Source organism: Leptodactylus fuscus, unplaced genomic scaffold, assembly GCF_031893055.1.
Source record: "Leptodactylus fuscus isolate aLepFus1 unplaced genomic scaffold, aLepFus1.hap2 HAP2_SCAFFOLD_305, whole genome shotgun sequence".
Lineage (NCBI taxonomy): Eukaryota > Metazoa > Chordata > Amphibia > Anura > Leptodactylidae > Leptodactylus > Leptodactylus fuscus.
Window position 1 is genome coordinate 123,562 of NW_027440328.1, and position 13,417 is coordinate 136,978.

General features: G+C 52.3%; 1 long non-coding RNA gene across 1 annotated transcript in view; it reads left to right on the forward strand.

Annotated features, from left to right (window-relative positions):
- Positions 1 to 12,378, forward strand: part of LOC142187906 (uncharacterized) — an 85,381-nt gene extending 73,003 nt beyond the window's left edge. The window contains exons 2-3 of the long non-coding RNA XR_012712622.1: positions 12,075 to 12,264; positions 12,349 to 12,378. This is a non-coding gene — a long non-coding RNA (uncharacterized LOC142187906). The remainder of the gene's footprint in view (positions 1 to 12,074; positions 12,265 to 12,348) is intronic.
- The last annotated feature ends 1,039 nt before the right edge of the window (positions 12,379 to 13,417 follow it).

Genomic DNA, 13,417 nt, shown 5'->3' on the forward strand with positions numbered 1-13,417 from the left:
TATCCCCAGAGGCTGAGAAGTATCAGGACATTATAGATCAGGGGTTCGGACAGATGTGTACAGTATATCCCCAGAGGCTGAGGAGTATCAGGACATTATATATCTGGAGTCCGGACGGATGTGGACAGTATATCCCCAGAGGCTGAGGAGTATCAGGACATTATAGATCAGGGGTTCGGACAGATGTGTACAGTATATCCCCAGAGGCTGAGGAGTATCAGGACATTATATATCTGGAGTCCGGACGGATGTGGACAGTATATCCCCAGAGGCTGAAGAGTATCAGGACATTATAGATCAGGAGTCCAGGCGGATGTGGACAGTATATCCCCAGAGGCTGAGGAGTATCAGGACATTATAGATCAGGGGCCCGGACGGATGTGGACAGTATATCCCCAGAGGCTGAGGAGTATCAGGACATTATAGATCAGGAGTCCGGACGGATGTGGACAGTATATCCCCAGAGGCTGAGAAGTATCAGGACATTATAGATCAGGGGTTCGGACAGATGTGTACAGTATATCCCCAGAGGCTGAGGAGTATCAGGACATTATATATCTGGAGTCCGGACGGATGTGGACAGTATATCCCCAGAGGCTGAGGAGTATCAGGACATTATAGATCAGGGGTTCGGACAGATGTGTACAGTATATCCCCAGAGGCTGAGGAGTATCAGGACATTATATATCTGGAGTCCGGACGGATGTGGACAGTATATCCCCAGAGGCTGAAGAGTATCAGGACATTATAGATCAGGAGTCCAGGCGGATGTGGACAGTATATCCCCAGAGGCTGAGGAGTATCAGGACATTATAGATCAGGGGCCCGGACGGATGTGGACAGTATATCCCCAGAGGCTGAGGAGTATCAGGACATTATAGATCAGGAGTCTGGACGGATGTGGACAGTATATCCCCAGAGTCTGAGGAGTATCAGGACATTATAGATCAGGAGTCCGGACGGATGTGGACAGTATATCCCAGAGGCTGAAGTGTATGAGGACATTATAGATCAGGAGTCCGGACGGATGTGGACAGTATATCCCCAGAGACTGAGGAGTATCAGGACATTATAGATCAGGGGTTCGGACGGATGTGGACAGTATATCCCCAGAGGCTGAAGGGTATCAGGACATTATAGATCAGGAGTCCAGGCGGATGTGGACAGTATATCCCCAGAGGCTGAGGAGTATCAGGACATTATAGATCAGGGGCCCGGACGGATGTGGACAGTATATCCCCAGAGGCTGAGGAGTATCAGGACATTATAGATCAGGAGTCCGGACGGATGTGGACAGTATATCCCCAGAGGCTGAGAAGTATCAGGACATTATAGATCAGGGGTTCGGACAGATGTGTACAGTATATCCCCAGAGGCTGAGGAGTATCAGGACATTATATATCTGGAGTCCGGACGGATGTGGACAGTATATCCCCAGAGGCTGAGGAGTATCAGGACATTATAGATCAGGGGTTCGGACAGATGTGTACAGTATATCCCCAGAGGCTGAGGAGTATCAGGACATTATATATCTGGAGTCCGGACGGATGTGGACAGTATATCCCCGGAAACTGAGGAGTATCAGGACATTATAGATCAGGAGTCCGGACGGATGTGGACAGTATATCCCAGAGGCTGAGGAGTATCAGGACATTATAGATCAGGAGTCCGGACGGATGTGGACAGTTTATCCCCAGAGGCTGAAGGGTATCAGGACATTATAGATCAGGAGTCCAGGCGGATGTGGACAGTATATCCCCAGAGGCTGAGGAGTATCAGGACATTATAGATCAAGGGTCTGGACGGATGTGGACAGTATATCCCCAAAGGCTGAGGAGTATCAGGACATTATAGATCAGGAGTCCGGACGGATGTGGACAGTATATCCCCAGAGGCTGAGAAGTATCAGGACATTATAGATCAGGGGTTCGGACAGATGTGTACAGTATATCCCCAGAGGCTGAGGAGTATCAGGACATTATAGATCAGGGGCCCGGACGGATGTGGACAGTATATCCCCAGAGACTGAGGAGTATCAGGACATTATAGATCAGAAGTCCGGACAGATGTGGACAGTATATCCCCAGAGGCTGAGGAGTATCAGGACATTATATATCTGGAGTCCGGACAGATGTGGACAGTATATCCCAGAGGCTGAAGGGTATCAGGACATTATAGATCAGGAGTCCGGACGGATGTGGACAGTATATCCCCAGAGGCTGAGGAGTATCAGGACATTATAGATCAAGGGTCTGGACGGATGTGGACAGTATATCCCCAAAGGCTGAGGAGTATCAGGACATTATAGATCAGGGGTCTGGACGGATGTGGACAGTATATCCCCAGAGGCTGAGGAGTATCAGGACATTATAGATCAGGAGTCCGGACGGATGTGCACAGTATATTCCCAGAGGCTGAGAAGTTTCAGGACATTATAGATCAGGGGCCCGGACGGATGTGGACTGTATATCCCCAGAGACTGAGGAGTATCAGGACATTATAGATCAGGAGTCCAGGCGGATGTGGACAGTATATCCCCAGAGGCTGAGGAGTATCAGGACATTATAGATCAGGAGTCCGGACGGATGTGGACAGTATATCCCAGAGGCTGAAGGGTATGAGGACATTATAGATCAGGAGTCCGGACGGATGTGGACAGTATATCCCCAGAGGCTGAAGGGTATCAGGACATTATAGATCAGGAGTCCAGGCGGATGTGGACAGTATATCCCCAGAGGCTGAGGAGTATCAGGACATTATAGATTAAGGGTCTGGATGGATGTGGACAGTATATCCCCAAAGGCTGAGGAGTATCAGGACATTATAGATCAGGAGTCCGGACGGATGTGGACAGTATATCCCCAGAGGCTGAGAAGTATCAGGACATTATAGATCAGGGGTTCGGACAGATGTGTACAGTATATCCCCAGAGGCTGAGGAGTATCAGGACATTATATATCTGGAGTCCGGACGGATGTGGACAGTATATCCCCAGAGGCTGAGGAGTATCAGGACATTATAGATCAGGGGTTCGGACAGATGTGTACAGTATATCCCCAGAGGCTGAGGAGTATCAGGACATTATATATCTGGAGTCCGGACGGATGTGGACAGTATATCCCCAGAGGCTGAAGAGTATCAGGACATTATAGATCAGGAGTCCAGGCGGATGTGGACAGTATATCCCCAGAGGCTGAGGAGTATCAGGACATTATAGATCAGGGGCCCGGACGGATGTGGACAGTATATCCCCAGAGGCTGAGGAGTATCAGGACATTATAGATCAGGAGTCCGGACGGATGTGGACAGTATATCCCCAGAGGCTGAGAAGTATCAGGACATTATAGATCAGGGGTTCGGACAGATGTGTACAGTATATCCCCAGAGGCTGAGGAGTATCAGGACATTATATATCTGGAGTCCGGACGGATGTGGACAGTATATCCCCAGAGGCTGAGGAGTATCAGGACATTATAGATCAGGGGTTCGGACAGATGTGTACAGTATATCCCCAGAGGCTGAGGAGTATCAGGACATTATAGATCAGGAGTCCGGACAGATGTGGACAGTATATCCCCAGAGGCTGAGGAGTATCAGGACATTATATATCTGGAGTCCGGACAGATGTGGACAGTATATCCCAGAGGCTGAAGGGTATCAGGACATTATAGATCAGGAGTCCGGACGGATGTGGACAGTATATCCCCAGAGGCTGAGGAGTATCAGGACATTATAGATCAAGGGTCTGGACGGATGTGGACAGTATATCCCCAAAGGCTGAGGAGTATCAGGACATTATAGATCAGGGGTATGGACGGATGTGGACAGTATATCCCCAGAGGCTGAGGAGTATCAGGACATTATAGATCAGGAGTCCGGACGGATGTGCACAGTATATTCCCAGAGGCTGAGAAGTTTCAGGACATTATAGATCAGGGGCCCGGACGGATGTGGACTGTATATCCCCAGAGACTGAGGAGTATCAGGACATTATAGATCAGGAGTCCAGGCGGATGTGGACAGTATATCCCCAGAGGCTGAGGAGTATCAGGACATTATAGATCAGGAGTCCGGACGGATGTGGACAGTATATCCCAGAGGCTGAAGGGTATGAGGACATTATAGATCAGGAGTCCGGACGGATGTGGACAGTATATCCCCAGAGGCTGAAGGGTATCAGGACATTATAGATCAGGAGTCCAGGCGGATGTGGACAGTATATCCCCAGAGGCTGAGGAGTATCAGGACATTATAGATTAAGGGTCTGGATGGATGTGGACAGTATATCCCCAAAGGCTGAGGAGTATCAGGACATTATAGATCAGGAGTCTGGACGGATGTGGACAGTATATCCCCAGAGTCTGAGGAGTATCAGGACATTATAGATCAGGAGTCCGGACGGATGTGGACAGTATATCCCAGAGGCTGAAGGGTATGAGGACATTATAGATCAGGAGTCCGGACGGATGTGGACAGTATATCCCCAGAGGCTGAAGGGTATCAGGACATTATAGATCAGGAGTCCAGGCGGATGTGGACAGTATATCCCCAGAGGCTGAGGAGTATCAGGACATTATAGATCAGGGGCCCGGACGGATGTGGACAGTATATCCCCAGAGGCTGAGGAGTATCAGGACATTATAGATCAGGAGTCCGGACGGATGTGGACAGTATATCCCCAGAGGCTGAGAAGTATCAGGACATTATAGATCAGGGGTTCGGACAGATGTGTACAGTATATCCCCAGAGGCTGAGGAGTATCAGGACATTATATATCTGGAGTCCGGACGGATGTGGACAGTATATCCCCAGAGGCTGAAGAGTATCAGGACATTATAGATCAGGAGTCCAGGCGGATGTGGACAGTATATCCCCAGAGGCTGAGGAGTATCAGGACATTATAGATCAGGGGCCCGGACGGATGTGGACAGTATATCCCCAGAGGCTGAGGAGTATCAGGACATTATAGATCAGGAGTCCGGACGGATGTGGACAGTATATCCCCAGAGGCTGAGAAGTATCAGGACATTATAGATCAGGGGTTCGGACAGATGTGTACAGTATATCCCCAGAGGCTGAGGAGTATCAGGACATTATATATCTGGAGTCCGGATGGATGTGGACAGTATATCCCCAGAGGCTGAGGAGTATCAGGACATTATAGATCAGGGGTTCGGACAGATGTATACAGTATATCCCCAGAGGCTGAGGAGTATCAGGACATTATATATCTGGAGTCCGGACGGATGTGGACAGTATATCCCCGGAAACTGAGGAGTATCAGGACATTATAGATCAGGAGTCCGGACGGATGTGGACAGTATATCCCAGAGGCTGAGGAGTATCAGGACATTATAGATCAGGAGTCCGGACGGATGTGGACAGTTTATCCCCAGAGGCTGAAGGGTATCAGGACATTATAGATCAGGAGTCCAGGCGGATGTGGACAGTATATCCCCAGAGGCTGAGGAGTATCAGGACATTATAGATCAAGGGTCTGGACGGATGTGGACAGTATATCCCCAAAGGCTGAGGAGTATCAGGACATTATAGATCAGGAGTCCGGACGGATGTGGACAGTATATCCCCAGAGGCTGAGAAGTATCAGGACATTATAGATCAGGGGTTCGGACAGATGTGTACAGTATATCCCCAGAGGCTGAGGAGTATCAGGACATTATAGATCAGGGGCCCGGACGGATGTGGACAGTATATCCCCAGAGACTGAGGAGTATCAGGACATTATAGATCAGAAGTCCGGACAGATGTGGACAGTATATCCCCAGAGGCTGAGGAGTATCAGGACATTATATATCTGGAGTCCGGACAGATGTGGACAGTATATCCCAGAGGCTGAAGGGTATCAGGACATTATAGATCAGGAGTCCGGACGGATGTGGACAGTATATCCCCAGAGGCTGAGGAGTATCAGGACATTATAGATCAAGGGTCTGGACGGATGTGGACAGTATATCCCCAGAGGCTGAGGAGTATCAGGACATTATAGATCAGGGGTCTGGACGGATGTGGACAGTATATCCCCAGAGGCTGAGGAGTATCAGGACATTATAGATCAGGAGTCCGGACGGATGTGCACAGTATATTCCCAGAGGCTGAGAAGTTTCAGGACATTATAGATCAGGGGCCCGGACGGATGTGGACTGTATATCCCCAGAGACTGAGGAGTATCAGGACATTATAGATCAGGAGTCCAGGCGGATGTGGACAGTATATCCCCAGAGGCTGAGGAGTATCAGGACATTATAGATCAGGAGTCCGGACGGATGTGGACAGTATATCCCAGAGGCTGAAGGGTATGAGGACATTATAGATCAGGAGTCCGGACGGATGTGGACAGTATATCCCCAGAGGCTGAAGGGTATCAGGACATTATAGATCAGGAGTCCAGGCGGATGTGGACAGTATATCCCCAAAGGCTGAGGAGTATCAGGACATTATAGATTAAGGGTCTGGATGGATGTGGACAGTATATCCCCAAAGGCTGAGGAGTATCAGGACATTATAGATCAGGAGTCCGGACGGATGTGGACAGTATATCCCCAGAGGCTGAGAAGTATCAGGACATTATAGATCAGGGGTTCGGACAGATGTGTACAGTATATCCCCAGAGGCTGAGGAGTATCAGGACATTATATATCTGGAGTCCGGACGGATGTGGACAGTATATCCCCAGAGGCTGAGGAGTATCAGGACATTATAGATCAGGGGTTCGGACAGATGTGTACAGTATATCCCCAGAGGCTGAGGAGTATCAGGACATTATATATCTGGAGTCCGGACGGATGTGGACAGTATATCCCCGGAAACTGAGGAGTATCAGGACATTATAGATCAGGAGTCCGGACGGATGTGGACAGTATATCCCAGAGGCTGAGGAGTATCAGGACATTATAGATCAGGAGTCCGGACGGATGTGGACAGTTTATCCCCAGAGGCTGAAGGGTATCAGGACATTATAGATCAGGAGTCCAGGCGGATGTGGACAGTATATCCCCAGAGGCTGAGGAGTATCAGGACATTATAGATCAAGGGTCTGGACGGATGTGGACAGTATATCCCCAAAGGCTGAGGAGTATCAGGACATTATAGATCAGGAGTCCGGACGGATGTGGACAGTATATCCCCAGAGGCTGAGAAGTATCAGGACATTATAGATCAGGGGTTCGGACAGATGTGTACAGTATATCCCCAGAGGCTGAGGAGTATCAGGACATTATAGAGCAGGGGCCCGGACGGATGTGGACAGTATATCCCCAGAGACTGAGGAGTATCAGGACTTTATAGATCAGAAGTCCGGACAGATGTGGACAGTATATCCCCAGAGGCTGAGGAGTATCAGGACATTATATATCTGGAGTCCGGACAGATGTGGACAGTATATCCCAGAGGCTGAAGGGTATCAGGACATTATAGATCAGGAGTCCGGACGGATGTGGACAGTATATCCCCAGAGGCTGAGGAGTATCAGGACATTATAGATCAAGGGTCTGGACGGATGTGGACAGTATATCCCCAAAGGCTGAGGAGTATCAGGACATTATAGATCAGGGGTCTGGACGGATGTGGACAGTATATCCCCAGAGGCTGAGGAGTATCAGGACATTATAGATCAGGAGTCCGGACGGATGTGCACAGTATATTCCCAGAGGCTGAGAAGTTTCAGGACATTATAGATCAGGGGCCCGGACGGATGTGGACTGTATATCCCCAGAGACTGAGGAGTATCAGGACATTATAGATCAGGAGTCCAGGCGGATGTGGACAGTATATCCCCAGAGGCTGAGGAGTATCAGGACATTATAGATTAAGGGTCTGGATGGATGTGGACAGTATATCCCCAAAGGCTGAGGAGTATCAGGACATTATAGATCAGGAGTCCGGACGGATGTGGACAGTATATCCCCAGAGGCTGAGAAGTATCAGGACATTATAGATCAGGGGTTCGGACAGATGTGTACAGTATATCCCCAGAGGCTGAGGAGTATCAGGACATTATATATCTGGAGTCCGGACGGATGTGGACAGTATATCCCCAGAGGCTGAGGAGTATCAGGACATTATAGATCAGGGGTTCGGACAGATGTGTACAGTATATCCCCAGAGGCTGAGGAGTATCAGGACATTATATATCTGGAGTCCGGACGGATGTGGACAGTATATCCCCAGAGGCTGAAGAGTATCAGGACATTATAGATCAGGAGTCCAGGCGGATGTGGACAGTATATCCCCAGAGGCTGAGGAGTATCAGGACATTATAGATCAGGGGCCCGGACGGATGTGGACAGTATATCCCCAGAGGCTGAGGAGTATCAGGACATTATAGATCAGGAGTCCGGACGGATGTGGACAGTATATCCCCAGAGGCTGAGAAGTATCAGGACATTATAGATCAGGGGTTCGGACAGATGTGTACAGTATATCCCCAGAGGCTGAGGAGTATCAGGACATTATATATCTGGAGTCCGGACGGATGTGGACAGTATATCCCCAGAGGCTGAGGAGTATCAGGACATTATAGATCAGGGGTTCGGACAGATGTGTACAGTATATCCCCAGAGGCTGAGGAGTATCAGGACATTATATATCTGGAGTCCGGACGGATGTGGACAGTATATCCCCAGAGGCTGAAGAGTATCAGGACATTATAGATCAGGAGTCCAGGCGGATGTGGACAGTATATCCCCAGAGGCTGAGGAGTATCAGGACATTATAGATCAGGGGCCCGGACGGATGTGGACAGTATATCCCCAGAGGCTGAGGAGTATCAGGACATTATAGATCAGGAGTCCGGACGGATGTGGACAGTATATCCCCAGAGGCTGAGAAGTATCAGGACATTATAGATCAGGGGTTCGGACAGATGTGTACAGTATATCCCCAGAGGCTGAGGAGTATCAGGACATTATAGATCAGGAGTCCGGACAGATGTGGACAGTATATCCCCGGAAACTGAGGAGTATCAGGACATTATAGATCAGGGGTCCGGACGGATGTGGACAGTATATCCCAAGATCCTATCGGGGTACTGTATACAAGGTGGAGACAGATTATTATGTCTCGAGCTGGGCGTGCAGGAATTCTGTCTGCTCCAAGGTTTTAGCTGAATAAACTGTATAGAAGACGTCTCAGAAGTTCTCGAAGACTTTTTCCTAAAGTCTCCGAATAGTTTGTCCTGTCTGTCACATCATGGCAGCTCCAGGAGACCGTCCAGTTAGAGTGGCAGTGACAGCTGCACATGCAGACAGCAGGAGACAGAGCGAGACAGCTGGGACACAGGGAGAGTCTCCATCAGGGTCTGCGGCTGCTGCTATTCCTGGCTTATCAGTGGAAGGAATTCAGCAGCTGGAGGGTGGAGAGTGGGCCCTCAGCACAGCCCTGGGAGACCCCCGCAGGATCAGGCAGAGGAGAGTGAGCGGGAGACTGTGTAATACTGGGGTACACAAAGCCTGGCCGGGGGAAGAGAAGGGGCAGAAAGTGGATGAGAGGCAAAGAGCGGGGGAACACCAGTGACACTGCGCCAGGATGGGAAGGGGCACCACATAGAAGGAATCGATTCTGCCGAGAAGAGTTAGTGACGGGCACAGGACGTTACTGGGGGGGGCACTGAGTGTGTGTGGGGGGACACAGGACATTACTGGGGGGCACTGAGTGTGTGTGTGGGGGACACAGGACATTACTGGGGGGCACTGAGTGTGTGTGTGGGGGGGACACAGGACATTACTGGGGGGGCACTGAGTGTGTGTGTGGGGGGGACACAGGACATTACTGGGGGGCACTGAGTGTGTGTGGGGGGGACACAGGACATTACTGGGGGGCACTGAGTGTGTGTGGGGGACACAGGACATTACTGGGGGGCACTGAGTGTGTGTGGGGGGCACAGGACATTACTGGGGGGCACTGAGCGTGTGTGGGGGGGACACAGGACATTACTGGGGGGCACTGAGTGTGTGTGGGGGGACACAGGACGTTACTGGGGGGCACTGAGTGTGTGTGGGGGGGACACAGGACGTTACTGGGGGGCACTGAGTGTGTGTGTGGGGGACACAGGACATTACTGGGGGGCACTGAGTGTGTGGGGGGACACAGGACATTACTGGGGGGCACTGAGCGTGTGTGGGGGGGACACAGGACATTACTAGGGGGCACTGAGTGTGTGTGTGGGGGGGACACAGGACATTACTGGGGGGCACTGAGTGTGTGTGTGGGGGACACAGGACGTTACTGGTGGGCACTGAGCGTGTGTGGGGGGGACACAGGACATTACTGGGGGGCACTGAGTGTGTGTGGGGGGGACAGGACGTTACTGGGGGGCACTGAGTGTGTGTGGGGGGCACAGGACATTACTGGGGGGGCACTGAGTGTGTGTGGGGGGCACAGGACATTACTGGGGGGGCACTGAGCGTGTGTGGGGGGGACACAGGACATTACTGGGGGCACTGAGTGTGTGTGGGGGGCACAGGACATTACTGGGGGGCACTGAGCGTGTGTGGGGGCACAGGACATTACTGGGGGGCACTGAGTGTGTGTGTGGGGACACAGGACATTACTGGGGGCACTGAGTGTGTGTGGGGGGGGCACAGGACATTACTGGGGGGGCACTGAGTGTGTGTGGGGGGACACAGGACATTACTGGGGGGCACTGAGTGTGTGTGTGGGGGGGACACAGGACATTACTGGGGGGCACTGAGCGTGTGTGGGGGCACAGGACATTACTGGGGGGCACTGAGTGTGTGGGGGGACACAGGACATTACTGGGGGGGCACTGAGTGTGTGTAGGGGGGACACAGGACATTACTGGGGGGCACTGAGTGTGTGTGGGGGGGACACAGGACGTTACTGGGGGGCACTGAGCGTGTGTGGGGGGCACAGGACATTACTGGGGGGCACTGAGTGTGTGTGTGGGGGGACACAGGACATTACTGGGGGGCACTGAGTGTGTGTAGGGGGGACACAGGACGTTACTGGGGGGGGCACTGAGTGTGTGTGGGGGGACACAGGACATTACTGGGGGGCACTGAGTGTGTGTGGGGGGGACACAGGACGTTACTGGGGGGGCACTGAGTGTGTGTGGGGGGACACAGGACATTACTGGGGGGGCACTGAGCGTGTGTGGGGGGCACAGGACATTACTGGGGGGCACTGAGCGTGTGTGGGGGGGACACAGGACGTTACTGGGGGGCACTGAGTGTGTGTGGGGGGGACACAGGACGTTACTGGAGGGGCACTGAGAGTGTGTGGGGGGGACACAGGACATTACTGGGGGCACTGAGTGTGTGTGGGGGACACAGGACATTACTGGGGGCACTGAGTGTGTGTGGGGGGACAAGGACATTACTGGGGGGCACTGAGTGTGTGTGTGGGGGACACAGGACATTACTGGGGGGCACTGAGTGTGTGTGGGGGGCACAGGACATTACTGGGGGGCACTGAGTGTGTGGGGGGGGACACAGGACATTACTGGGGGGCACTGAGTGTGTGGGGGGACACAGGACATTACTGGGGGGGCACTGAGTGTGTGGGGGGACACAGGACATTACTGGGGGGCACTGAGTGTGTGGGGGGGACACAGGACATTACTGGGGGGCACTGAGTGTGTGGGGGGGGCACAGGACATTACTGGGGGGCACTGAGCGTGTGTGTGGGGGGCACAGGGGATGGCAGCTGATGATGCCACCGGAGGAGCTCGTAGAGCAACTAAGAGCAAATTGTTTGAGTTCCTGGTTCATGGCGTGGTGAGTATGGGGCAACTATATCCCATATATAATACCTACTCATCCCTCTAATGTATATACTACTACTCTCACTCTCACACTGTATACTACTCACTCATCCCTGTGATCTATATACTACTACTCTCACTCTCACACTGTATACTACTCACTCATCCCTGTGATCTATATACTACTACTCTCACTCTCCGCACTATATCAGGTATATGTCCCCTGCGGTTCTCCTCCCATATACATCTATGTACAGCTGACGGGTAGTTTTGGGATTGTATCATCCATGTTATTGGGTCAGATTCTTGACATTGTAATTTCTTCTATCTGAAGCGCCCTGGGATGCCTCTGGGGCCCGAATGCCTCATCAAGGTGCTCCCATGGGCCCCCCAGGACCCCCTTTTGGTGGCAGCCCATCTGTCCGTCCTGGAATTCCACCAGCAGTGATGGAACCAACCAGAAAACGATCAGCTCCACCTCAGGTTCAACAGCAAACAACACCCTCATCAGGGCGGAGCCGAAGGTAAGAGGGTGAGACGGAAGATAACATTGTAACGAGATGACAATAATCAATAATAAACATTTACTTTCTGTGTCCCAAATCCAGCACTAAGAGAAGGAAGATGGCGGACAAGATCTCTCCCGCAAAGGGTGAGTAAACTCTAGTTAGTGTTAGTGCGGCCTCTCCTCCTCCTCCTGATAGTGCGACTCTCCTCCTCCTCCTGATAGTGCGACCTCTCCTCCTCCTCCTGATAGTGCGGCCTCTCCTCCTCCTCCTGATAGTGCGACCTCTCCTCCTCCTCCTGATAGTGCGACCTCTCCTCCTCCTCCTGATAGTGCGGCCCTCTCCTCCTCCTCCTGATAGTGCGCTCCTCTCCTCCTCCTGATAGTGCGCCTCTCTCCTCCTCCTGATAGGCGACTCTCCTCTGATAGTGCGGCCTCTCCTCCTCCTCCTGATAGTGCGGCCTCTCCTCTCCTCCTGATAGTGCGGCCCTCTCCTCCTCCTCCTCCTGATAGTGCGGCCTCTCCTCCTCCTCCTGATAGTGCGGCCTCTCCTCCTCCTCCTGATAGTGCGGCCTCTCATCCTCCTGATAGTGCGGCCTCTCCTCCTCCTCCTGATAGTGCGCCTCTCCTCCTCTGATAGTGCGGCGCTCTCCTCCTCCTCTCTGATAGTGCGGCGTCTCCTCCTCCTCTCCTGATAGTGCGGCCTCTCCTCCTCTCCTCTGATAGTGCGGCCTCTCCTCCTCCTCCTGATAGTGCGACCTCTCCTCCTCTCCTGATAGTGCGGCGTCTCCTCCTCCTCCTCCTGATAGTGCGGCCTCCCTCCTCCTCCTGATAGTGCCCTCCTCCTCCTCCTGATAGTGCGGCCTCTCCTCTCTGCGGGCGCTCTCCTCCTGATAGTGCGACCTCTCCTCCTCCTCCTGATAGTGCGGCCTCTCCTCCTTCCTCCTGATAGTGCGACCTCTCCTCTTCCTCCTGATAGTGCGGCCTCTCCTCTCCTCCTGATAGTGCGGCCTCTCTCCTCCTCCTCCTGATAGTGCGGCCTCTCCTCCTCCTCCTCCTGATAGTGCGGCCTCTCCTCCTCCTCCTCCTCCTCCTGATAGTGCGGCCTCTCCTCCTCCTGATAGTGCGGCCTCTCCTCCTCCTCCTGATAGTGCGACCTCTCCTCCTCCTCA